Source organism: Balaenoptera physalus, assembly GCF_965194825.1.
Source record: "Balaenoptera physalus genome assembly, chromosome: 12".
Classification (NCBI taxonomy): Eukaryota; Metazoa; Chordata; class Mammalia; order Artiodactyla; family Balaenopteridae; genus Balaenoptera; species Balaenoptera physalus.
Genome location: NC_138897.1, coordinates 60,147,523 through 60,172,678, shown reverse-complemented (window position 1 = coordinate 60,172,678; position 25,156 = coordinate 60,147,523). Strand labels below are relative to the sequence as shown.

General features: G+C 38.5%; 1 pseudogene across 1 annotated transcript; it reads left to right on the top strand.

The window, feature by feature from the left end:
• Positions 1-4,984: 4,984 nt before the first annotated feature.
• Positions 4,985-24,707, top strand: LOC309640217 (hsc70-interacting protein pseudogene; annotated as a pseudogene). The gene has a single exon. The product of its transcript is annotated as a hsc70-interacting protein pseudogene (transcript).
• Positions 24,708-25,156: the final 449 nt, after the last annotated feature.

Genomic DNA, 25,156 nt, shown 5'->3' with positions numbered 1-25,156 from the left:
TTAAAAAAAAGAATTTTCTCTAATCAATGATCTATGCTTCAATTTAAGAAATAAGAAAAAGATAAGCAAATTTAATCTAAAGGAAGCCAAGAACAAAAGTAAGCAAAAAAATCAATGAAATAGAAACAGAAAAGTGATAACAGAAAATGAGCTAAGATATAGACCTTCAAGATGGTGGAGGAGTAAGGCATGGAGACCAACTTCCTCCTCACTAATACATCAGAAACACATCTACATGTGGAACAACTCCGACAGAACACCTACTGAACGCTGGCAGAACACCTCAGACCTCCCAAAAGGCAAGAAACTCCCCACGTACCTAGGTAGGGCAAAAGAAAAAAGAAAAAACAGACAAAAAAAATACAGACGGGGCCTGCACCTCTAGGAGAGAGCTATGAAGGAGGGAAAGTTTCTATACACTAGGGAGCCCCTTCACTGGCAGAGAGGTGGGGGTCACAGGGTAGAAGCTTCGGAGCCACAGAGGAGAGCACAGCAATAGGGGTGCAGAGGGCAAAGCAGAGAGATTCCCGCACAGAGGTTCAATGCCGACCAGCACTCACCAGCCCAAGAGTCTTGTCTGCTCACCCGCCGGGGTGGGAGGGGGCTGGGAGCTGAGGCTCGGGCTTCGGTCGGATTGCAGGGAGAGGACTGAGGTTGGCTGCATGAACACAGCCTGAAGGGGTCTAGTGCACCACAGCTAGCCGGGAGGGAGTCCGGGAAAAAGTTTGGAGCTACCAAAGAGACAAGAGACTTCTTCTTCCCTCTTTGTTTCCTGGTGCGCGAGGAGAGAGGATTAAGAGCACCGCTTAAAGGAGCTCCAGAGATGGGCGCAAGCCGCGGCTACCAGCGCGGACCCCAGAGACGGGCATGGGACACTAAGGCTGCTGCTGCCGCCACCAAGAAGCCTGTGTGCAAGCACAGGTCACTATCCACACCTCTCCTCCCAGGAGCCTGTGCAGCCCGCCACTGCCAGGGTCCCGTGATCCAGGGACAACTTCCCCAGGAGAACACACGGCACGCCTCAGGCTGGTGAAATGTCACGCCGGCCTCTGTCGCCACAGGCTCACCCCACATTCCGTACCCCTCCCTCCCCACCCCCCCCCCCCGCCTGAGTGAGCCAGAGCCCCCGAATCAGCTGCTCCTTTAACCCCATCGTGTCTGAGGGAAGAACAGACACCCTCAGGCAACCTACACCCAGAGGCAGGGCCAAATCCAAAGCTGAACCCCCGGAGCTGTGCGAACAAAGAAGAAAAAGGGAAATTTCTCCCAGCAGCCTCAGGAGCAGAGGATTAAATCTCCACAAGCAACCTGATGTGCCCTGCATCTCTGGAATACCTGAATAGACAATGAATCATCCCAAAATTGAGGCAGTGGACTTTGGGAACAACTATAGACTTGGGGTTTCCTTTCTGCATCTAATTTGTATCTGGTTTTATGTTTATCTTAGTTTAGTAATTAGAGTTCATTATCATTGGTAGATTTTTTTATTGATTTGGTTGCTCTCTTCCTTTTTTATTTTTTATATATAGATACATATTTTTTTTTCTCTTTTTGTGAGTGTGTATGTGTATGCTTCTTTGTCTGATTTTGTCTGTATAGTTTTGCTTTTACCATTTTTCCTAGGGTTCTGTCTGTCCGTTTTCTTTTTTGTTTGTTTGTTTTAGTATAGTTTTTAGCACTTGTTATCATTGGTGGATTTGTTGTTTGGCTTGGTTGTGCTCTTCTTTCTCTCTTTTTTTAATTTTTTTATTACTTTTTAATTTTTTTTATTTCTAATAATTAAAAAAATTTTTATTTTAATAACTTTATTTTATTTATTTATTTTCTTTCTTTCTTTCTTTTTTTCTCCCTTTTCTTCTGAGGCATGTGGCTGACAGGGTCTTGGGGCTCCAGCTGGGTGTCAGGCCTGTGCCTCTGAGGTGGGAGAGCTGATTCAGGACATTGGTCCAGCAGAGACCTCCTGGCTCCATGTGATATCAAACGGCGAAAGCTCTCCCAGAGATGTCCATCTCAACGCTAAGACCCAGCTCCACTCAATGACCAGCAAGCTACAGTGCTGGACACCCTATGCCAAACAACTAGCAAAACAGGAACACAACCCCACCCAATAGCAGAAAGCCTGGCTAAAATCATAACAAGGTCACAGACACCTGAAAAAACACCACTGGACGCAGTTCTGCCCACCAGAAAGACAAGATCCACTTCATCCACCAGAACACAGGCACCAGTCCCCTCCACCAGGAAGCCAACACAACCCACTGGGGGCAGACACCAAAAACAACAGGAACTACGAACCTGCAGCCTGCAAAAAGGAGACCCCAAACACAGTAAGTTAAGCAAAATGAGAAGACAGAGAAACACACAGCAGATGAAGGAGCAAGGTAAGAACCCACCAGACCAAACAAATGAAGAGGAAATAGGCAGTCTACCTGAAAAAGAATTCAGAGTAATGATGGTAAAGATGATCCAAAATCTTGTAAATAGAATGGAGAAAATACAAGAAACGTTTAAGAAGGACCTAGAAGAACTAAAGAACAAAAGAACAATGATGAACAACACAATAAATGAAATTAAAAATTCTCTAGAAGGAATCAATAGCAGAATAACTGAGGCAGAATAACGAATAACTGACCTGGAAGATAAAATAGGGAAATAACTACCGCAGAGCAGAATAAAGAAAAAAGAATGAAAAGAATTGAGGACACTCTCAGAGATCTGTGGGACAATATTAAATGCACCAACATAAGAATTATAGGGGTACCAGAAGAAGAGGAGAAAAAGAAAGGGGCTGAGAAAATATTTGAAGAAATTATAGTTGAAAACTTCCCTAATATGGGAAAGGAAATAGTCAGTCAGTCCAGAAAGCACAGGGAGTCCCATACAGCATACATACAAGGAGAAACATGCCAAGAAACATATTAATCTAACTATCAATAATTAAATACAAAGAAAAAATATTAAAAGCAGTGAGGGAAAAACAGCAAATAACAAGGGAATCCTCATAAGATTAACTGCTGATCTTTCAGCAGAAACTCTGCAAGCCAGGAGGGAGTGGCAGGACATATTTAAAGTGATGAAAGGGAAAAACCTACAACCAAGAGTACTCTACCCAGCCAGGATCTCATTGAGATTCAACGGAGAAACTAAAACCTTTACAGACAAGCAAAAGCTAAGAGAATTCAGCACCACCAACCCAACTTTACAAAAAATGCTAAAGGAACTTCTCTAGGCAGGAAACACAAGAGAAGGAAAAGACCTACAATAACAAACCCAAAACACTTGAGAAAATGGTAATAGGAATACACATATCGATAATTACCTTAAAGGCAAATGGATTAAATGCTCCAACCAAAAGACATCGACTGGCTGAATGGATACAAAAACAAGACCCATATATATGCTGTCTACAAGATACCCACTTCAGACCTAGGGATATACAGACTGAAAGTGAGGGGATGGAAAAAGATATTCCATGCAAATGGAAATCAAAAGAAAGCTGGAGTAGCAATTCTCATATCAGACAAAATAGAGTTTAAAATAAAGACTATTACAAGAGACAAAGAGGACACTACATAATGACCAAGGGATCAATCCAAGAAAAGATCAACAATTGTAAATATTTATGCACCCAAAATAGGAGCACCTCAATGCATAAGGCAAATGCTAACAGCCATAAAAGGGGAAATTGACAGTAACACAATCATAGTAGGGGACTTTAACACCCCACTTTCACCAATGGACAGATCATCCAAAATGAAAATAAATAGGGAAACACAAGCTTTAAACGGTAAATTAAACAAGGTGGACTTAATTTATATTTATAGGACATTCCATCCAAAAACAACAGAATACACTTTCTTCTCAAGTGCTCATGGAACATTCTCCAGGATAAATCATATCTTGGGTCACAAATCAAGCCTTGGTAAATTTAAGAAAACTGAAATCGTATCAAGTATCTTTTCTGACCACAACGCTATGAGACTAGATATCAATTACAGGAAAATATCTGTAAAAAATACAAACACATGGAGGCTAAACAATACACTACTAAATAACCAAGAGATCACTGAAGAAATCAAAGAGGAAATCAAAAAATACCTAGAAACAAATGACAATGAAAACACGATGACCCAAAACCTCTGGGATGCAGCAAAAGCAGTTGTAAGAGGGAAGTTTATAGCTATACAATCCTACCTCTAGAAACAAGAAACATCTCAAATAAACAATCTAACCTTACACCTAAAGCAATTAGAAAAAGAAGAACAAAAACCCCCAAAGTTAGCAGAAGGAAAGGAATCATAAAGATCAGATCAGAAATAAATGAAAAAGATATGAAGGAAACAAGAGCAAAGATCAATAAAACTAAAAGCTGATTCTTTGAGAAGATAAACAAAATTGATAAACCATTAGCCAGACTCATCAGGAAAAAAAGGGAGAAGACTCAAATCAATAGAATTAGAAATGAAAAAGGAGAAGTAACAACTGACACTGCAGAAATACAAAGGATCTTGAGAGATTACTACAAGCAACTATATGCCAATAAAATAGACAACCTGGAAGAAATGGACAAATTCTTAGAAAAGTACAACCTTCCAAGACTGAACCAGGAAGAAATAGAAAATATAAACAGACCAATCACAAGCACTGAAATTGAGACTGTGATTAAAAATCTTCCAACAAACAAAACCCCAGGTCCAGATGGCTTCACAGGCGAATTCTATCAAATATTTACAGAAGAGTTAACACCCTATCCTTCTCAAACTCTTCCAAAATAGAGCAGAGGGAGGAACACTCCCAAACTCATTCTACGAGGCCACCATCACCCTAATACCAAAACCAGACAAAGATGTCACAAAAAAAGAAAACTACAGACCAATATCACTGATGAACATAGATGCAAAAATCCTCAACAAAATACTAGCAAACAGAGCCCAACAGCACATTAAAAGGATCATACACAATGATCAAGAGGGTTTTATACCAGGAATGCAAGGATTCTTCAATATATGCAAATCAAGCAATGTGATAAACCATATTAACAAACTGAAGGAGAAAAACCATATGATCATCTCAATAGATGCAGAAAAAGCTTTTGACAAAATTCAACACCCATTTATGATAAAAACCATCCAGAAAGTTGGCACAGCGGGAACTTACCTCAACATAATAAAGGCCATATATGACAAACCCACAGCTAACATCATTCTCAATGGTGGAAAACTGAAACCATTTCCTCTAAGATCAGGAACAAGACAAGGTTGTCCACTCTCACCACTATTATTCAACATAGTTTTGGAAGTTTTAGCCACAGCAATCAGAGAAGAAAAAGAAATAAAAGGAATCCAAATCGGAAAAGAAGAAGTAAAGCATTCACTGTTTGCAGATGACATACTATACATAGAGAATACTAAGGATGCTACCAGAAAACTACTAGAACTAATCAATGAATTTGGTAAAGTAGCAGGATACAAAATTAATGCACAGAAATCTCTTGCATTCCTATGCACTAATGATGAAAAATCTGAAAGAGAAATTAAGGAAACACTCCCATTTACCACTGCAACAAAAAGAATAAAATACCTGGGAATAAACCTACTTAAGGAGAGCACTGGTTCTGAGTGAATATAAGAATGCGTGCATGGAGAGGCAAGCAACAGCATTAACAGCCACACTTCTAGAAGATTCTAGCCAGTGCGCAGGAAAGTGGTAGAGAGTAGGAATGAACGGGCGAAGGACCCAGGGTCACGAGACCATTGGGTGGGCAGAGCCAGTGGCCGGGGAGGTTCTAGTCTGTTCTGCCTCGCAGCAGCCGCCCCGTTTATGCAGTCACGCTGAGCTAGCACCTGGGCCTGGGATTGTGCCGCAGCCTCCGCCGCGCCCGCCGCCTCCTGCTGCCTCCCGCCGTCTCCGGACCATAGACTCCCTCAAAGTGAGCGAGCTTCGAGCCTTCGTGAAAATGTGCAAGCAGGACCCGAGTGTTCTGCACACTGAGGAAATGTGCTTCCTGAGGGAATGGGTGGAGAGCATGGGGGTAAAATACCACCCGCTACTCGTAAAACTAAATTGGAAGAAAATACCAAGGAAGAAAAAACAGTAAGAACGAGGAGGAAAACATAAAGACAGACGAACCATCAAGTGAGGAAAGTGATCTAGAAATTGACAATGAAGGTGTGATTGAACCAGACCCTGATGCCCCTCAAGAAATAGGAGATGAAAATGTAGAGATAACTGAGGAGATGATGGATCAGGCAAATGATAAAAAAGTGCCTGCCATTGATGCCCTAAATGATGGTGAACTACAGAAAGCCATTGACTTGTTCACAGATGCCATCAAGCTAAATCCTCGTTTGGCCATTCTGTATGCCAAGAGATCAAGTGCCTTCATCAAATTACAGAAGCCAAATGCTGCCTTCCGAGACTGTGACAGAGCTATTGAAATAAATCCTGATTCTGCTCAGCCATACAAGTGGCAAGGGAAAGCACACAGACTTTTGGGCCATTGGGAAGAAGCTGCCCATGATCTTGTCCATGCCTGTAAGCTGGATTATGATGAAGATACTAGTGCAACGCTGAAAGAAGTTCAACCAAGGGCCCAGAAAATTGCTGAACATAGGAGAAAGTATGAGCAAATATGTGAAGAGCGAGAGATCAAAGAAAGAACAGAAAGGGTCAAGAAGGCTAAGGAAGAACATGAGAGAGCCCAGAGGGAGGAAGAAGCTAGATGACAATCAGGAGCTCAGTATGGCTCTTTGCAGGTGGCTTTCCTGGCAGAATGCCTGGTAATTTTCCTGGAGGAATGCCTGGAATAGGAGGGGGCATGCCTGGAATAGCAGGAATGCCTGGGCTCAATGAAATTCTTAGTGATCCAGGGGTTCTTGCAGCCATACAGGATCCAGAAGTTATGGTGGCCTTCCAGGATGTGGCTTAGAACCCAGGAAATATGTCAATATATCAGAGCAACCCAAAGGTTATGAATCTCGTCAGTAAATTGTCGGGCAAATTTGGAGGTCAAGCATAATGCCCTTCTGACAAATAAAGCCCCTGCTGAAGGAAAAGCAACTTAGATCACCTAATGGATGTTGCAATAATACAAACTAGTGTACCTCTGAACTTCTCATGAAGAAAGCTGGGGTGCTTTAAAGATAATTCCTACCCCTCTACCCCAAGTGCAGCTGAAACATTTTACAGTGGTTTTCCATTAGGGTATTCATTCAGATAATGTTTTCTTACTAGAAATTAAAAATTTTAAACAATTTTTAAACCTTAAAAATACTTAAAACAAATTAAAAGGGTGTGTTAATCCCTACATCTTTCTTTACTAATCATTTTGGTTTTTTCCTTTGAATTAATTAGGCAAGGAAGATACTTCAGTATGGAAGATTTATTGTTCAAGTTTGAGTGAAATAAAGATTTATTAGTGGGAGGAAAATGTAACATTTAAATATATAAAGTTTGAGTTGGATATATGGTCACTGAGGCATTTTGATTTGTCTTTTTAATTGCTTTATTATTTTTCTTTTTAATGATTTGCTTCCATGAAACTATTGGGACCACCAGTGTTGCAGTAGGACCTGGGTAGGGAGTGGAAGTACTTGTCAGGGCAGCAGTAATCTTACTACATTTCATATAATGTGTACCCTTGTGCAGATGCACTTAAATCTTACACTGGGTGAAGGGATGATTTTTATACTGCTGCAGTAAAATTGGATTACTTAGCTCTGTTCTTCTCTGATATCTAAAATAAATGTTTCATATTTCCACATAGGGGGAAAAAAAAAACCTACCTAAGGAGACAAAAGACCTGTATGCAGAAAACTATAAGACACTGATGAAAGAAATTAAAGATGATACAAACAGATGGAGAGATATACCATGTTCTCGGATTGGAAGAATCAACACTGTGAAAATGACTACTACCCAAAGCAATCTACAGATTCAATGCAATCCTTATCAAACAACCAATGGAATTTTTCAAAGAACTAGAACAAAAAATTTCACAATTTGTATGGAAACACAAAAGACCCCGAATAGCCAAAGAAATCTTGAGAAAGAAAAATGGAGCTGGAGGAATCAGGCTCCCTGACTTCAGACTATACTACAAAGCTACAATAATCAAGACAGTATGACACTGGCACAAAAACAGAAATATAGATCAATGGAACAGGATAGAAAGCCCAGAGATAAACCCACGCACATATGGCCACCTTATTTTTGATAAAGGAGGCAAGAATATACAATGGAGAAAAGACAGCCTCTTCAATAAGTGGTGCTGGGAAAACTGGACAGTTACATGTAAAAGAATGAAATTAGAACACTCCCTAACACCATACACAAAAATAAACTCAAAATGGATTAAAGACCTAAATGTAAGGCCAGACATTATCAAACTCTTAAAGGAAAACATAGGCAGAACACTTTGTGACATAAATCACAGCAAGATCTTTTTTGATCCACCTCCTAGATAAATGGAAATAAAAACAAAAATAAACAAATGGGACCTAATGAAACTTAAAAGCTTTTGCACAGCAAAGGAAACCATAAACAAGACGAAAAGACAACCCTCAGAACGGGAGAAAATATTTGCAAATGAAGCAACTGACAAAGGATTACTCTCCAAGATTTACAAGCAGCTCATGCTGCTCAATATTAAAAAACAAACAACCGAATCCAAAAATGGGCATAAGACCTAAATAGACATTTTTCCAAAGAAGATATACAGATTGCCAACAAACACATGAAAGGATGCTCAACATCACTAATCATTAGAGAAATGCAAATCAAAACTACAATGAGGTATCACCTCACACCAGTCAGAATGACCATCATCAAAAAATCTACAAACAATAAATGCTGGAGAGGGTGAGGAGAAAAGGGAACCCTCTTGCACTGTTGGTGGGAATGTAAATTGATACAGCTACTATGGAGAACAGTATGGAGGGTCCTTAAAAAACTAAAAATAGAACTACCATACAACCCAGCAATCCCACTACTGGGCATATACCCTGAGAAAGCCATAATTCAAAAAGAATCATGTACCACAATATTCATTGTAGCTCTATTTACAATAGCCAGGACATGGAAGTAACCTAAGTGTCCATCGACAGATGAATGGATAAAGAAGATGTGGCCCATATATACAATGGAATATTACTCAGCCATAAAAAGAAATGAAATTGAGTTATTTGTTGTGAGGTGGATGGACCTAGAGTCTACCATACAGAGTGAAGTAAGTCAGAAAGAGAAAAACAAATACTGTATGCTAACACATATATATGGAATCTTAAAAAAAAATAAAAATGGTTCTGAAGAACCTAGGGGCAGGACAGGAATAAAAATGCAGATGTAGAGAATGGACTTGAGGATATGGGGAGGGGGAAGGGTACGCTGGGACGAAGTGAGAGAATGGCATGGACATATACACACTACCAAATGTAAAATAGATAGCTAGTGGGAAGCAGCTGCATAGCACAGGGAGATCAGCTCGGTGCTTTGTGACCACCTAGAGAGGTGGGATAGGGAGGATGGAAGGGGGACGCAAAAGGGAGGAGATATGGGGATATATGTATATGTATAGCCGATTCACTTTGTTATAAAGCAGAAACTAACACACCATTGTAAAGCAATGATACTCCAATAAAGATGTTTTAAAAAAAATGAGCTAAAACCGTCTTTCATGTCAGAAAGAAAGTGAAGTTTACGAAGGTCATGTTGAAATGACTTAGGAGCCAACTTAAAGAAGTTCTGACAAATTAATTGAGATAATTTAAGCTCCAATGAGGATATTAATTGGAACAGATTGAAACAGTAGATATATTTAAGCTTATGAGTTTGTATCAAATTTAAAGAAAAAAACTAAGTTTGGAGAGTGATAGGGATCCAATTAATTATCTTGAAAAGATGATATGTATATATATCTTAGCTTTTTTATAATAACTGCACCACTTTATAACAAAATAGTTGATGAAGGGAAACATTTTTATGAAAATATTCCAACAAATAAATGAAGTCAAAGTGATGGAATTAAAATGTCATAGTTTCTAATCCCCAGTGAATTAATGGACCCAGGCATCAAATACCAATGGTTACTAACACCCCAAAAGAGAGGTAATGTCCTAATAAAGGAAAATACCACCACCTATTAACTTATTTTAAAAAAAGAAAGGAAGGAAGGAAGAAAAGGAACCTAGTCAAGTCTTTAGATTTAACTACGAAGTTACAGGAAATACAGAGGACATGTGAAACATATCATGACTATCAAATCAGCAACATTCATACTCCAGGAAACTACAGTTAAAACCACCTGATTTTTCCAAAATAACTAATTTTAAGAGGAAAAGAGAAGAAAGATGAAAGAAAAATGAGACAACCCAAATATGTGTTGAAAAGTGAAATAGAATGTTTTAGAATGCACACCTGGATGATAAAACCATTTTTACAGAAGCAAGAAAGTGATTCCCATAAAGTGAGGAGAGTATCTTCATTTCGGGTAGAGAGTGGAACTGGTGATTAGGAAGAGTTGCGTTGAGGGTTCTTGAAGTGGGTTCTTGAATTCTTAAGGTATTTTGGTTTATAAGAATTTGTTAAATTATAAATCTGTTTAATGGTACCTTTCTGTATCTCTGTTATAAGAAATTTTTTTTCAAAAAAAAAACTTTAGATCTGAAAAAGGTGTCCAAGCTCTTCTCCCAGGGTGCTTAAGCTGGGCTGTGTTAAAACTCTAGGGAAAAATAATAATAATAAATCCAGAGGATTGGCTTAAGGGGTCTGTGAATCCCTCAAAATTGTTTCCAACTTTATTTGTGCCCCCAAGACTAGGATCCATGAGTCAAGGAGGATAATTTCTCCCCATTTATGTTTTTATTATTTCTTACTTCTTAAGCTTTCCTCACACAAGAAATTGGTGTCAAAGAACATTTGTTGAGGGAACAAGTTATTTCTCCAAGCAGGGAAGAGTCAGGGCAGTGGGGGTAGAGGGGACGGGAAAACATTAAAAACACAATGATAGAAAAAGATAACTGCCAATACAAAATTTTAAAGAAAAACTAAAATACAATAATATGAAGGTTATCCAATTACTTCCTTTCTCATCATTCTCTTACACTTGTTAACTTTGCTTCTGGTCTAGGTAGGTTTGATAGACTGGCTTTTTCCTATTTGTTAACTACTTTTGGATAGTCCATCTATTTTTTCATGCTTTTTTTCCCCTTGGTTTTCTTTACCAAGGGAATTTTTAAATTTTTATTAAAAAAAAAAAAAAAGGTGTGGACAGGGACCATGCATATTGGCATCACCTGAGCTGCTGGTTATAAATGCTGATTCCTAAGCCCAAAGTTGTCTATTGCCAATCACTAGAATAAGGACCCTCTGGAATCTATCATTTGAAAGAGTCCCTTGCCATTAAGACTTAGGCACTAAAACACTAGACAGCCATTGAATAAATGCCAGCATGAGGCCTCCTCTTTTTTCCTTAGAAGACAAATTCTTCTAAAAATTCTTCTCATCCATCTTTATTTTAGCAAATACACCAATACAGTTTAACACTAATTTTAATTGCCTATTGTACAGTTCTTAATACATAGATGATGTTCATCTCTTAAAATTTAACCCACTTTATATTATAGAATACCTATTTCATAAGAACTCAATGTATATTATAAAATTTGCAAATATTCTTTTAACTCTGAGGCGTTTCTACTATTGTATCTATTTAATGGACTGAGAAGAAAACAAAAAAAGCTAAACACTGGGTAATAAAATGTAGAACCAGAGGCTTTCACAGGGCTCTTATTTCCTTTTATTACATTTGTTAACTTTGTATAAGCAATTTTTTAAAGGCTATTACTTTTAACATGAAATAAGAATGAAAATAACCCAGTAGCACAGATTGAACATTATATCAACATCTTTATTTTCTAATTCTATAATCTCAGGCAAAAGCTCCAGACAGTCCACATGATTAATATTTCGTCTGGCCTAGAATAAATTCTAGGTTTTGAAAGACCATAAATTACGAAAATTAAATTATGCTTAGAGACAGTTTTATCTGTCTCTAATGTCACACTCTCCAAAAATTAGCTGCACAGGGAGTGACAGAAAACATCACACAGAGTTTACTGAATGTGAAGCCATCCAAAATATCTTGGTTTTTAGATAGGCAATCGTTGCCAAAAGAAGCTTGAAAAGGAACTTTGAACTCATTTTTCCCTTTTTCTATTACTGTCCTGGGAGGGAAGGGAGAGGAGTGAGGGGGGATGAGAGGTTCTTGAAAATGATTCTCAAATCGGACTTCCCAGATTAATTTCTTCCTATGTCTACATCCTATTGAAGTAGTTTTAACTCTGAAGCTCAGAGAACACAAGGAGTGTTTACCAAGTGCATATCAAAAGAAAACAGCATCTCATGATGGTGTTCTTTTCATCTTGAAGCCTAAATGCTGGTAGATTCTGGAATAAGTGACTGGTACATACATTAGCCACAAGCAGCAGATGGACCATTAAATGAGAAGAGTACCTGCTATAGCACGGCTTTTTAAGATGGTTGTTAATTTGTGTTAAAGCAGTTTTGGGATTTGAAAGACTCTGGCACTGTCTAGGCATAACTGAAAGCAGAAATAAGTTTGTTTGTTGCCTTCCTATGTGTTAGTGAAAGCTGCTTTGGGCGTATCTATTTTCATTGCATCAGGCCAGATTACATCTTGAATTATGTCCTTTTTACAATACACCATCATATACTTATGAAAAGAAGTATGTAAATATTAATAAAGACCTCATGCTGGTCTACGGGTGTTGCTATGAATAAGCAGGAGTGGACTGAGCAGAGTGCTACACTGTTAGGAATTATCAATGTTGAGAAATGACCTCTTAAATGTTGAGTTGGAGGTTTCTGGTTAAGACTCTACCTTATTTTTTATTATAATGTGGTTTCCTTGTCTACAGCATTCTAAATTATTTACTAATTGAAGTTGAGCCTAACCACAGAATCATTAATAATTAATTCTTCTTTTGGATTTGTGTGCATTCATGTGATTAAATGTCTGTGTTTTTGCTTATGGAACCCACAATCTGCTATTTTGCATTGATTAGAAGGGATGCACAAAGAGCCAACGCCCATTATGGAATTCCCAAAGGATATTCTCAGTAACCTTTTCCTGAGTGTGTCTAACCTCTGATGCACCATTAGGTGGAGAGGAAAAAACAAACTCTCTAACCACATTTTGCTGCATTTGAAACAGAGCCTTTATGGTTAGATCAGGCTCTCTGCCTCTTCACAGTTACTCTTATGATACTTATTTTTCCCCCAGGAGCAGGGAGATGGGTGAATAAGGGGGATAAGCCACACAAAGTGTCCGCATAAATGTGAAGGGAAACTAAAATGACCTTTTTTAAAAAGTCTGCTTTATACAGAGTTTTCAGCTTTACCCAGCATAACTTGATAGACTAGATTAGGCTTGAGGAACAAACCACTCCCAAAGCGCAGGCACTTGACATAAGAATAGTTGATTTTTTAAAAACTTTTTATTTTATATTGGAGTATAGTTGATTAACAAGGTTGTGTTAGTTTCAGGTGTACAGCAAAGTGATTCAGTTACACATACACATGTATCTATTCTTTTTCAGATTTTTTCCCATTTAGGTTGTTGTACAATATTGAGCAGAGTTCCCTGTGCTATACAGTAGGTCCTTGTCGGTTGATCACTCAGGCTCATGCCTCATGCGGGATAGCAGGAGGCTCTGCCCCACACTGCCCCTCAGAGGTGGATCCCACAGAGGCTTCTCCTCTTGTGAGTGTGCTCCCTGCAAGGCTTGCTCAGGCTCCACACCAGGAAGGAGAGGCTGCAGATCATGTGTGAGCTTCTCATCATCTCAGCCTTGAAGGAACACTTTGCTTCCACTCATAGGTCATTGGCCATCATGGTCACATGAGTGGCAGTGGAGGGGAAAATGGAATATTTGGTGAGCATTACCATCTATGCTCCAGTTTACCCGTCTAGTCACCGCATATCCTTCTGCTCTCTTCTTCCAACAGATGGGCCACACTTAACCACCTCCCAAGGGAGATCGCATAAAACTTCCAGCCAGTCAAAGACTCAGCCGAAAGCCCAGGGTCTCTGGGTGATGCACAGTCATCTCTACATTAGCCCAGATATGGCTCTTCTAGGTCCAGAGACTTATGGATTAAAAAGACCTGTTACTGCCCTAACTAACAAAAAACAACAGTAGAAAACTTCATCTGGAGAGAAAAATAGGAAAGGCACAGTCATGACTTTTTGTACCAATTCCCAAATCCCACTGAGTACACATTGTGGAGGGCACCCTCGACTGGGGTGGAAAATAATCCTTGATTCCTGTATCTTGACTCTTGTTCACATCTGAATTGAGCCTTGGGGAATTTCACCTTCACTGTGGCTATGCAGTTTTCTGAGCCCACTTCCTGCCCACCAGACGGTCAGTAACACATAGTTGTCTCCATCGCTGCTCATGAATATTCACTGCCTCTCCAGGCAAGGGGATCACATGCCCCCTCGGTTAATCTCTGGCTTTCTCATTGTTTCAGCCAAGATCCTATGGGAAGTGGCATGTGTTACCTCTACAGTAGGACCTGCTTCCATGCTCTCTTTACCCTCTGCCACTTTGATTTGCAACGTACCAGACAGTGGTTGTTTCAGATGGGACCCAGCATAAAGAGAACATACAGAGCACAGCCAACTATGATGGTCATGTGTGCAAAGGAGAAATAAGCTTTGCCTCTTGTAAGCCACTAGTATTTTCAGTTGTTTGTTGCCATGGCATAACTTAACCTATCCTAAAACTGGCTAGGGTCATTTTAAGGCTCCATCTCTTTCAGTTCAGTGGTTTCTTTGGCAATATAATAATCTCAAAAATTTCAAGAGTTTCTTATCCAGTCCACTCCAGATAGCACGATGTGCCAGTAAATATATCTAACATTCTCTTTGAGACATAGTTCTCATAGAGAAAATAGTTGTTTGCTTTCTCATCCTGATAACTCTCACTTTCTCTAAACTTAATGGTGGCGTCTAGAATCCCTTGGGCTTCAGTGGAAAAAAATGTTTTTTTCTGGGCTCTGATACTTAGTTTAATTGTTCCCTTAAGCATTTTAATTAGTTGAAAGATAGTACTGAGTAGGCTTCTCAAAAAGTCTTTCTCAAGCCTCTTACTACTAGATGTCAAAGCAGTTGACTCTTTTAACAGTAAAAGGTCTAAATGTCCTCATTCCCTTTCATTAAGCTGCAAATTGACAATTTCTATGCTGAAATCACCTCTTTCTTCTAATACGCTGTGAAATACAACCCCAAAGCAACCAGCACACACTATTCATGCTCTATCTTCAACCTCTTCTCAGAGAGCTGCATCAGGTACACTACAAGATCTGCTTCCCAAATTATCACAGGTTCCAGTTTTATAAAATATTTCACCCCTGCAAAAACAGATTGCTACTGTAAATCTAAAACAGTTCTAAACTTTTCAAAAGTTTATTGAAAAAAATTGATTGCTACCTTTCTAGCTTGATAGTCATTTACTCAGTAGCCACCAAACCCAGGGCCATGCACTTGAGGATTCTGGCTTGTTTGTTACAGCAGCACATCTCTCCTGGTAGCAGTTTCTGTATTAGTCAGGACGGGTTAGGTGATGCTGACATAACCAATAGCCTCCAACTCTCTGTGGCTTCATATACCAAAGGGTGTTTCCGCATCACAGCACATGTCTCCTGCAGATGGACAAGGGGTGTGGTCTAGGCAGCCCAATGGAGACCCACTCTCTGGGATTTCCACTAGTTGGAAAAGCAGCAAGGCTTTACACAGCCTCAGCCTAGAAAGGACACAGAGCACTCCTCCCACAATTTTTTGACCAGAACTGGTGTCCATGACCCTACCTACTTGTATGTAAAGTGACTGAAAAAATGTCAAGGAGCAAATGGAATCTTTGGTATGACTATTTCTATAAGAATAATGTAATACACCAATCAAATTAAAAAGAAGCAAGTGACTGTAAATATGAACACAATGACAGGAAAGAGAAAAAACTCATTATAATAACAACCAGGCACAGGAATTATGGAATGAATAATCAGATTTCTGACATGCCTGTTTGCATGACAGCAAAATAACACAATCATGTCTGAAGTATTCAGAAGATTACTCTGAATTTGCGTGTTTTATCTCTTCCTTGCTCTTCTTTACCCTCCTGGTAGTTACTATAACCTCCTCGTAGTTACTGCTTAATACAAGATATGACACTCAAACTAGGCCATTTTATATCTTATGGTTGCTCTGGCCAAGGTTACTAACAAGTACCACTAACATGTACAACTTGCAGTATCAGTTGTGTGGCTATATAATGTATTGCCCAAACCAGAACATTTTGAGAGTGAAAAGAAATATTGTCTACAGTGACAATTCATTTAGTTTTCTTTTTCTAAGTTTAAGGATCTGTAAAGAGAAGTTGTAGGAAGGTTATGGAATTACGGACATCACAACATTAGGAAGCGCCGCGTTTAAGCCCAGGCTGCCTGCCTCCTATATCTAAGCTCTTACTCACTGTGCTACCTGAAAGACCTCCTCCCTTCCCCTTAGAGGGTCATTAATAGTAAATGTTCTAAGCTGAGATAAACACATACAGAAATTTAAAGAACGTAGGAAAGCTTTGGGTGTGTCACATATAGTAGTGATGATTCCATGTTAATCAGGAAAGAGCAAGAGTACCAGTGAGTTTGAAGAATAAAAAGAGCCTAGTTGGGTTAAAATCTGCATGAAGGTGCAAAGTGGTTAAATAGGGTGAAAGTTCAGGCAAACATTTTTAGGGACTCCAGAAGATTGGTGCAGTTCTTAATTTTTAAAAATAATGTGTATTAAAGCTTTCAGAAGAAAAATAAAAAGGTAATACCCAATTTGTGTAAATAACTAGCTTATACTCTGATACACAATACAAACATTTCCATTTATTTCTGTGTCATTCAAAAGTCCTAATAATACCTATATGTAGTTAGATGTGTTGTGTTAAAATGGGCCATGGAAGTTGCTAGACAGCATAACCTGATGGAAGAAACAGAAAATGCAATAGAAGTGAAGTCAATAGAAAAGATAACAGAACTCAGAAGCAATGATGCAATTCATTTTCACAGTATGGCCTGTGAGTTTCATTTTCTTTTGTTTTTAGCCCTGCAGCCTTTTAAGACCATTTGTTAATTTCCATGCCCACAGCAATCAAAGTTCACAGATACATTTTGCAGGAATCTCTTGACCTGTCAAGCATAGTGTAAGCAGTGATAAAAGGGTCTGATAAGGAGCCATAGGGTGCAAGAGAATGAATGAATGAATGCAGAGTGAATCTAGAATTTAAGATACCCAATTCTGTCCCTCTGCAGCCACTACTCCTCAACTATATGTACTGAAAAACAGACAGGAAATATTCTCCTTTCATCTCCAGGAGTATGTGACGTTGACCCCAAACACTAATGCAGCTCCATGATGGACAAGACAGCTGCACAACAAATAAAATGGTTATTGGGCACTTTTTATGACTTCTCAAAACTTTTTCAAAAATAATATTTGCCCTATAAAATTGGCAGTCTCCACTAACATTTACCAGGGCTTCTCTTAGAGAGTTCTTTATTGACTAGGTATGGATTAGGTTAGGCTTATTTGATAATTAACAGGGTCATTTGCAGGTTTCCCACAGTCCAGATTAAACTTAAATTTAATTTGGATGGATATTAAATGTTTGATGTCCCTTAAAGAGATAGAACTACTTTTATTAACTAATTTATATACTTTTTGCTGTGGACAATTATTTTAAATGACCCATAAACCATCAGAAATGGATTTAGATTTGCAATAGTGTTTCAACCAGGTAATGATCACAATCAAATTAATCCTTAATGGCAAGTTAAGTACTTTGAATATATTTTAGGTATTTTTCATCACCTGTATGTGGGATGATTATCCATGACTGTATGTAACACTACCAGCAAAAAGAAAGTTGATAATATTTGGAGATATAAAACATGTAATCATGTACTTACACTTGGCATAAATTTAAGTATACTGAACGCATAAGGAAAATTTGTCATCAGGAACCCTTGTTGTCTAATTCAAAGATCTAGCTAATAAACTGTAGGTTTTTCTAAGTGGCTAACCACAAATGAGCTAATGACATTGCTTCATGGTTGGAATATCAGTACCACATGACCTAAATTTGCTAAGGTTTAGTTTATGTATTTATCTGATAAAAAGAGATACTCCAGATCTTAGAAAATTGTTAGCCTGTGTTATCTCTATGCTTTGAAAATAATCTGGAGATTCTTTTTCTCCTTTGTAGCAGTCTCCATAGCATACAGAATGTTTCTTTCTCTTCTTGAGAACTGTTACTAGCAACACTGTCCCTTGGGATTCTATGTTCCCCAAGCCTAGTTATAGAAATGTTTTTTCAGCTTACCTGTCTTTCACTCTTTCAAAAATAAAATAATGAAATAAAATAAAATTCATAGACCTACTGACTATAAGGATTTTGCTTCTGTTAGAAAGTAAGAAACTGGCATACAAAAACAACAAATATGGGAACACTAAAAAGATTGCAGAATTTTACATATTTTTAACAGTAACTCCAAATCTTAAAAACAGTCTACAGTCCTCATTTTCTTCTAGGCTGGCAGATGTGCATTCTGATGGATTTCACCCCTTTGTTTTTGTTCCTGAGCTTGGCACTTAGTAACTCTCAGTGCGCTTTCTGATCTTACCTTAAGGAGAGGCCTAGTTCTCCAAGAGAACTCCTTATCCCAAAATGGGGAATCGAAACAAGCCATAGGTTTCTTCTCCCTCTGTTTCAAGAAAACAATTCATATTCCTAAGGTAATCTAGACTTCATAAACCCCATTCCCCCCAATTCTACCCCTCATAGGAATGCCATTTCCTCATAGGACATATTAAATAAATGAGAGCTTGCTTAAAAGATCTTTTGATTATTGCAAAATAATCAAAAGGTTCTACTATATGAAAAACAGGACTTCAGCTACAGTAGCATTATATTTCACGGCATTTTTATAGCAGAGTTGCAATCCTTATTTTGGATTTGTATAATAACTAAATATTTTAATCAGAGAATGCAATATATCCCTTTATTTTTTGCAACTTGATCATAAATACATTTTGAAAAAATAGAAGAGCTGTAGAAGTAACATATATTCTTTATAATACATCTGAATTGTTTTACTCCATCATAATTGAAACATAAATTAGGAAACAAATATGATTTGCCTTCTAGGTGGCATGTAACTATTATTGAAATCAAAAGTTTCCTACAATGTTTTGAAAATCTGAGAGCAAGCTCCTGCCTTCACTGCCACTGCCTGAGCATTTCGTGCACTGCCTCATCCTTAAGGAGGTTCACAGTCATGAAGCAGCCACCCAGTCTCCTAGTACTGTGCTCTGATCTGAATGTTTGTGCCGCCCAGCCCCCCACCTAACATCCAACATGATGGTATTGGGAGGTGGGGCCTTTGCGAGGTGATTACATCCCTTATATGGGATTAGTGCCTTTATAAAAGAGACCCCACAGAGCTCCTAGCTCCTCCCTTCCCCCACATGAGTTTACAGCTAAAAGGTGCCAGCTATGAGGAAGCAGTTCCTCACCAGACACCAAATCTGCTGGCACCATAATCTTGGACTTCCTAGGCTCCAGAACTGTGAGGAATAAATGTTTGTTGTTTATAAGCCATCCAGTCTAAGGTATTTTGTTATAGTAGCCCACATGGACTAAGACGACTGGCATGCCCTATGGTGAAAGTCAACGGCAAACTACGATGACCCAATTCCAGCAGAGCTATAATGGCCCAGATCCTTCAGAAATGAAGGTGGGATCATCCCACCAGATAAAGACTCACGACCAGCTGAGGTGCTTACTGAGAACAAAGGGAATACAGAATGGGTAGTAGAAGAAGGCAGTTATAAATACCAGCTATAACTATAAGATCAGTTACAGAAATGAGGACTATAATTATCCCTTATATGTTATTAATATGTTTGTGTATATACACACAACACAGAAACACACACACATATATAGAAAATATATTTTTCTTCCATCTCTTATCCCTTTTTCATACAATATAAGATGTATTAACTTTACATTATGGTATTTAAGTATTGTTAACTTTATGTTATAGTATTTAAACACAACGTCAAGAACATCCCAACAACTTTGCATCCTTTTTTAGGGAAAAGCTAAGTACCTTTTCAGTTGTATACAGAATCGTTGTATCATGTTTGGTAGAATTACTTTGTTATTTGATTTTATCTGGAGATTAAATATGGTTATGGAGATGTGTATGGAGGCCAAGATGACAACCAGTTGACTGTGATGATTAATTTTATGTCAAGTTAGCTAGGCGATAGTGTCCAGTTCTGCAGTCAAACACTAGTCTAGATATTGCTGTGAAAGTATTCTTTAGATGTGACTAAAATTTATAAGCAGTTGACTATAAGTAAAGCAGATTATCCTCCATAATATGGATGGGCCTCATCTAATCAGTTGAAAGCCTTTAGAGCAAAAACTGAGATTCCCCAAAGAAAAGGAATTCTGCTTCAAGAATGAAACATAGAAATTCTGCCTAAGTTTCCAGCCTGCTGGCCTGCCCTGCAAAACTTGAACTCAAGATTGCAACATCAGCTCTTACTTGACTTTCCAGGCTGCCAGCCTGCCCTACAGGTTTCAGACTTGCCAGCCCCACAATCATTATGTGAGCCCATTATTTCAATCCATCAACCTCCCTCTCCCTCCCTCTCTCTAGAGATAGGTAGATAGATAGATAGACAGACAGACAGACAGACAGACAGATAGATAGATAGAAAGAACAGACAGAATAGCTAGAGAGAGATATATCCTATTATAATCTTACTATATCTTTTAGAATATAAATTCAAATCCTTTGAGGGCAATAGCTACCTTATTTGACCTCTATAATGGCTTTTCACATTTTCACAGAAGAAATTCAGGTAATGTCTACTAACGATGGTCCAGTTTTTTATGAAGCCACTCCCATTCTAGGAAGTTATAAAAATGACTTTAATTTACTCTTGTAAACACTATATATATTGCTTTAGCATAATATGTACTCTGAAAAGATTTGCTTGGTAAACTTTATAAAGCTCTAAATAGTCTAGAAAATGATCTTATAAAGTCCAAAGCCAGATTGTTTCTCCCACTGGATAATTTCTATAAAGAAAAATAAAGAAGGAGACATAACTATCCTCCGACCTGTACCACATTTTAAAGAAAATAAAAGGAGAGGGAGCATCACTTCTGCAACACAACGATAGACAAAATGGAAGCACCATTGCTTCTGCATTTTTCTAAATGTTGTGGGTTAGAGTTATTTCCTCCATGGTTGAAGCTACTTTTTTGACTGAAGCTCCAGCAGACAGCTTGCGTGATGCTTTTCTTAAGCTTTTAGTTTTCTGCTTCCATCCATTTCTCAATCTTACCTACAGTCTTTCTTCAAGCAAGTAACTAATACACAGTGAAATATAAAAGGAAAAGCAGATATGAGAAGAGTCACAAGCAGGTTGAGAAACTATTAAATTATGTAAAATATGCAAGGACAAGACCTAGCAAAAGAAGAGGCCAAGTGGCTGACAAGGTGAATAGCCTGTCAGCCTTGCCAAGGTGGAAACAGCTTTGCCACTGAAATCTCAGTTTTGCCTGTTCAGAAACTCAATGGCATCAGTTCACCCAGGAATGGTCAAATTTTAGTGAATGTGTCCCCAACTCACAGAAAATTAGCCATGAGCCAGACACTGGATAAGACGACAAATTGATGCCTCAAGGAGTGAGTGCTAGGCTGACTGGGACAAAGGGTCAAATCAAGTCATCTTGGGTTAATAAACAATAGCAGTGCTGAATGGTAGGCAACAAGGAAGACAGAGTCAAGGTAGACAAATTACCAACAGAAAAGTTAAAGTCAAGAGTAAGTAAAATGTAAGTGCCAAGCATGAAACCAGATTCTTTTGGGTAAGGGAACTTTCAAGGAAGGTTAAAACTGAAAGGGGCATTGGAAGGGTCCTTTGTAAAGCTGGGTAGATAACACATGGCTTTCTCTCAGAGATTATGAAGGCTTAAATACACTTTGTCTGCTACTGCAAACTGGCTTCCATGAGGCAGCCGTATTTACAGTCATATTTATTGCTAACATATGATGCCTGTATTAGTTTCCTATTGCTCCTATAACAAATTATCACAAATTTTACGCTTAAAACAGCACAAGTTTGTTATCTCATAGTTTTGTACGTCAAATGTCTGAGTGGGCTTGACAGGTCTCTCTGCTCTGGGTTTCATAAGGCTAAAACCAAGGTATTAGGTTCTGGGAAGAATCCTAGCTCATTCGTCTTGTTGGTAGAACCCAGTGCCCTGCTGTTTGTTGTAGGACTAAGGTTTCTGCTTCCTTTCTGCCTGTCTGCTGGCGTCCACTCTTCATTTTGGGGCCTCTCTCCAGTCCTCACACAAGGCTGGCCCTCCATTGCAGAACCAGAAACAGAGTGTGGAATCCTTCTCACGCTTGGCATCTCTCCGACTTCCCTTTTCCCCACATCTCTCTTCTGCTTCTTCTTCCACTGCATCTCTCTGACTCCAGCCAGAAAAAATTCTGTGCTATAAAATCTCATGTGATTATATTGGGCCCAACCAGATAATCCAGGATTTCTCTATTTTGAGGTCCTTAACCTTAATTACATTGGCAATTAGGGCATCGACATTGGTGGGTTGGGGGGGGGCATCATTCTGCCTACCACAATGCCCATACTTTATTATTTTGCTGGCTAGATTGTTCATTTTCTAACTTGCACTATGGCATTTGCCTGAGAAGCTCAGAGCTATCCTGTTTCTTAGGAGATACTAAAAATCAGAGATTTGCTGAGAAAAATGTATGATCTTGCTACACATAAGAGTTGGAAAGTCTTCAGGGATATTATCAGTGAGCTATAGTAGTCTGATGAAATACCTTTTTATAAGGTTATTCCTATGAAGGCTACTACAAACCACTGTGAGCCTGTCAGGGCAACTAGGTACATTTGTGCAGGTTGTGCCCTGCACAAATGCCCAGCTGAGGGGCCGGAAAAAAGCCAGCGCTCTACCTGCCAAGCTCTGTCTTGGCAGTGCCCAGAGAAAGCAGCGCTACCAGGGATTACTGAAGCCCTGGAGCTTCCTCCCTCAGTAGTACTGGGTGACAGTCTGACACATTCTTATTCACCAGCTCTCTTTTCTCACCCTTGGGATGCCCAGCCCTCTTCTCTTTATTCTTGTCATTCAATTAGTGCCTTCCTCATTTCACGATACTGTCCTAAAGTATCTCAAATCCCCAAAGTAGAGCGTTTTTTCATTGATTACATTGTATTTTAGCTTGGCTTTTTCCTGATACCATCTAAGTAGACACTGTAAATTTATCAGTAATATTTCTTCACACCACATTTTAGGGTTTACTATTTCTGGGAAGATGTCTTCAAGAGGGTTCATTACTCCCGTTCTGCAGGAATTCCTATAAAGCTCAATCAAAGAGGGGGGCCATTCCTGATGAAATCGTTTTCCTCTCGACTTTTTTCTACTGTATGGCACAGTTCAACTTAGTCTCAAAACTACGCAGTGCTATTAACTGTAATTTTAGTTCTCCAGTATTTATTCATATAACCAGGCACTTATGGATACGTTCACCTTACATTAACTGAATATTAGAACATGTCATTTTAAATACTTTGAATATAAATATTAATAATTCCTTTTTCAGCATTGACTGTTTTTATCTATCTGACTTTAATGGGCTGTAAAAACCTTTTTGTTCAATTTTTGTGAAATTTTTAAAGGTTAAATGTATTTTTGAAAGACTGGGGAAAAAAGATTGACACAATTTTATTTAGTAATGCTGAGATCTGGGTCATTGGGATTTGACTAGCATAGAACGTAATAGCTTTCATTACTCTCCAGAGCTCAGCTGGTATTCCCCATACACTACACGTGTCTGCATCACTCCTTCTAACATGCAGTGTCTCCACCACTTTTCCTTACCCCATCTACTTTCCACCTCTAGAGCTATTGAAATTAAAAATATTCTTCAAGATCTAGCTCTAATACCACTCCCTCCATGAAGACTTCCTCACTCATTCTACCTACATGTGAGCTCTCATCCCTCTGAATTCCTTCAGCTCTTATAGTTTTGGTTCTTTCACTTTTAAAGTATTAATCAGAGGACATTGTATCATAATTTTTTCTGAGCATATGGTACCTTGGTTTCTCCAAACAATGGATTGAAATTCCTGCCATGTTTTTTCATGACTACATGAAAGATTTGAGACTGTTTTGTTGATATTGCTGACAGACCTATGAAAATATATGAATTTCTGTGGCAGATTTTAATCTGACTGCATGGAAAATTGACCTTAGTTCAGGTTACAAGTTCTTTAAGACTTATTAATAAATATCTTTGATAATTTTTCTGTAAAAAAGCCAGAATATTGTCATGCACTTGATGGCTGTACAATGAACACTTGGCAGGAAATAACACTATGAAGTATTTTATTCATTTTTAAAACAAAATTTCAGAAAGAAGTTGAGATTCCAACAATATATTGCCATCAACAGAACAATATTAGAATTCTGTACTGTCATCCTTAAATGACAAGGTGATACCATACTACCACTGCTACTACTAACAATGAGTTGTTAGTACTGAAAACTAAATCTGAGTTGCTGGGAGTTTCACAGGCACAGACAATTCTATAATCAAATGCTTTTGGAAAATGCCACACTAAATAAATACTTTTTTCATAGACTCTGTGATAAACAGGATACAACTTAAGAAACTGATAGATGACCTAATACAGTTGTTCTGTAACTGGCTGTCCTCATTCATTCCCTAAGGGATTGTTAAAGTACACACAGACACACACACACAGATTTCTGTCAAGTTCCAGTCAAGAACAACTACATTAGATCCTGGTTGGGTGCTCAATCGGTAGGTTCAATTACAGCTATAGATTTCAGAGTCCTAACTGGTAGAATTCACCTCACTGTAAGTTTATCTACGCTCCACATTCCACAAGCAGGTTTTATAGTAAAAGAAATAACTAATGCCATTTCCCATTATTATTCCATTAATT